General features: G+C 35.9%; 1 non-coding gene across 1 annotated transcript; it reads left to right on the top strand.

Annotated features, from left to right (window-relative positions):
• The first annotated feature begins 3,319 nt into the window (after positions 1–3,319).
• TRNAT-AGU (transfer RNA threonine (anticodon AGU)) lies at positions 3,320–3,391 on the top strand. Its single transcript has one exon. It is a non-coding gene; the product is annotated as a tRNA-Thr (tRNA).
• Positions 3,392–3,648: the final 257 nt, after the last annotated feature.

The raw sequence follows: 3,648 nt of genomic DNA, 5'->3' as shown, positions 1-3,648 counted from the left end.
GTTGCTCCATATCCTTGGCAGCATTTGATATTGCCAGTGTTTTAGATTGTAGCCATTTCAGTAGGTATGTAGTGGTATCTTGTTGTTTTAACCCTAATGACATGACATCTTTTTGTATGCTTATTTGCCATCCGTAGATCTTCTTTGGTGAGGTGTCTGTTCACATCTTTTGTCCACTCTTGAATTGTGTTTGTTTTCTTATCATTGAGTTTTAAGAATTATTTGTATATTTTGCATACAAGTCCTTTATCAGATATGTGTCTTGCAAACACTTCCTCCCAGTCTGTCACTTCTCCGTTCTCTCAACAATTTTTTTTTTCACAGAGCAAAAGTTTTTCATTTTAATGAAGTCCATTTTATCAGTTTTTTTCTTTCATGGATCATTCTTTTGGCATTTTATCTAAATACTTATAGGCAAGCCCAAATTCATCCAGATTTTTTCCTATGTAATTTTCCAGAAGTTTTATCACTTTGTGTTTTATATTTTGGTCTGACATTCATTTTGAGGTCATTTCTGTGAAAGAGTTTTTTTTGCTTGCATGAATGCCCAGGGAGTCAATTACAAGTTGTGAGGGATGCAGGGCAGGACTGTCCTGTGCATTTGGGGATAACTATTATCCCTGTCCTCACCCACTAATTGCCATTGCCTCTCCTCCTATTCCTGTGACTACTGAAAAAGAAAAACCTCAAATGCCCTAGCAGGTAATACTGTCCTTCTAAAGGATCATACCCCCCTGACATGGGAAACAGGGGAGGGAGGCATTCAGATAAGATATTGAAAGGTTACTGAGTTGCTGTCAGTTTTACCACATATATCCAAAAAATGATTTTTATTTTGTTTCATATTGAACTTCATATAAATGCTATTTGCTTTTTAAAAATCAACGCAGTTTTGAGATTCATTCATAATGATGGATTTGGCTGTTGTTCACTCACTGTTCATTGATATGTAGTATTCCACTACCACATCCTGTGGATAAATCTTGTTGGATAAATGTTGCAGGCACCTAGGCTTCTTTCCAGTTTTATTCTAGCATAAGCAATGCTGCTCTGAGTGGTATTGTATCCATTGCATATTTCTCCTGGGCCCCTGTGCCAAGAGCTTCTATCATCACGGTTTCTCAGCTTCAGCACTACAGACATTTAGCCTGATAATTCTTTGTTGTGGGGGCTGTCCTGTGCATTAGAGGACATTTAGCATCATTCTAGACCACACCCACTAGGTGCCAGTAGCACCTTTCCCCAGTTGTGATAATCAATGTCTCCACGTGTTGCCAAGTGTCGCCTGGGGACCAAACCCCACCCTGGTTGAGAACTGATGTTCTGGGACACTTGTTCTTAGCTCTGCCAGACCCAACACTGTCTTTTTATAACATCTTGTAACATCACTTTGGTAATCCTAAAAGAGACTCACAAGTAGCATAATCCATGGATACAATTTAAAAAACAATGGGGGGAGGGGATAGCTCAAGTGGTAGAGTGCATGCTTAGCATGCGGGAGGTCCTGGGTTCAATCCCAATACCTCCTCTAAGTAAACAAGTAAATAAACTTAATTACCTCCCCTGCCAAAACAAAACAAAACAAAAAACCCCACAGTGATAATGCTCTAAGTGTAATACAAAGGAAAAATAAAGTGAAAGTCATTTGTAATAAGACAGTAAGTATTTTGGGATGAAATCTTTGGGCACAGCTACACTAAAGTGAAGACTTTGATGCATTCTAATGAATACATTTAGATTTAAGAAAAATAAGATCGGAAGTCAATTAAATACAAGAAGAACAGAAAAATGAAAGCACAATGATACAAGTGAACACTAGAACAAAAGCCACAACTAGGATCAGTAACAAAGGACCAGTCTTATTTGTGTGTGCTGAGAAAAACGGGGAAATAACCTTACCTTTGAAATCTCACCACATGTTAAGGCATAGCATGAGTCCCTAGTAGTTAAGAACCTGGGGACCATAATGTCTTATGGTAGGCAAAGACTAATATAAGGTGTGTTTGGAAAAAACAAGCAATAATTTAAGAGGTTATGGAATTGGTTAGATTTCTGGGAAAAGTTTCTGAGTAAGACTCTTTAAATATTCAGGTAATCCCAACATAAGTAAATAATTACAATGTGTAATTCTCACATTGTAGGTTTCTTGTCATTGGGTTGTAAATATTTTAAAATATGACTTTAATAATGTGAAGTACTTTTAAAACAACCTTTATTAATTACATACAGTGAGATCCTTGCATTTCATTTATTGCTACTAATTAATAATATTTTGTTCTAAGTCTGTTAATGGAAGTCCCCTCAGATTTCTTCTGATACATATTTGCAGTTGGTTTTGTAGCTTTGAGGCAACCATAAGAATCTTTGAAATATATACATATGTTGTTGGAAATGCTATGATACGTTGTATTTCTCTTTCCAAAGAAGTGGAGATAAAAGTCATAACTGGATCCAAAACCTTTCAGAAATAGGTTGATTAAATCATGTAAGGGTCTCAAAAATGTTTAAAGCTTAGTTAACTCTCCCTGTCAATGTTGACTGACATCCCATACCTGCCTCGAATATATTTAATATTCTAACAAGGCAATAACTTCAAACTGATCCTTAAATCTGGTTATCGTGTCTGTGTTTTTTGCAATAGTATCCAAAATACAGAACCATGAAGCCTGCCTATCCTTATTGAATTGCTACAAAAAATGGAAACTAGAAATTCCCTATAAGATGGATTATGTGAAATCCCATAATTCACTTTATTTTGGTCAGATTGACCTTTGTTTCTGGCAGGTAAACTTTTCAAATATATCTAAAGATATATTATATCATTTGCAATATCTCTATTATGTTATTTAATATTTCCCTGATTTAAGATTTCCCCAATAGTATGAAAGAGTAAAGAAAATATTTTTGAAGAATTTCCTTTGGAAAATCATTTCACTTCCAAGGGTAAGACAAATGTTTGGGCCCTTCTTCATTGTCACTCTGAAGTTGAGGAAATAATCTACAGTTTGAGGGGTTACCCTTTATTTTACTGTTTAGTTGAACAATATCAAAATGCCAATATTTGATCTTTTTTAACCACGAAAAATGTCAGTTCCACATGGTTCAACCTAATAACATGGGGAAACTTTAATTAATTTTGAGTCTTTCATGAAGATCTCGGTGGCCAAGAGTTGTCAGTGTGACAAATTGCTGAGTTATCTGCTGCTACCTTTTTGTTAGATGGCCACAAAGTTTTATTGGCTCCCAACCCAGGTATGTACAGGGGTGTGGCTAGGAATGCTTATGGGAAATGTTTTTAAAAGTATGAATGTTGCAGGGGAGAGCTATAGCTCAGTGGTAGAGCACATGCTTAGTATGCATGAGGTCCTGGGTTCAATCCCCAGTAGCTCCATGGAAATAAATAAATAAATAAATTGAATTACCTCTCCCCCCAATAAAACAAAATATTAAAAAAATATATATGATTGTAATTGAGTAGAATACATTGAATCTCCATAAGCCCATTAAAAAAATTATTTGTGGGTTTTTTTGGGGGGAGGGAGAGATAATTAGGTTTACATATTTATTTACTTTTAATGGAGGTACTAGAGATTGAACCCAGGACCTTGTGCATACTATGCAGGCACTTTACCACTGAGCTATACCCTC

The sequence above is a fragment of the Camelus bactrianus genome, chromosome 10 (genome assembly GCF_048773025.1).
Source record: "Camelus bactrianus isolate YW-2024 breed Bactrian camel chromosome 10, ASM4877302v1, whole genome shotgun sequence".
NCBI classification, from domain to species: domain Eukaryota; kingdom Metazoa; phylum Chordata; class Mammalia; order Artiodactyla; family Camelidae; genus Camelus; species Camelus bactrianus.
Note: the sequence above shows the minus strand (reverse complement) of the source record. Positions and strands in the feature narration are given on the sequence as shown.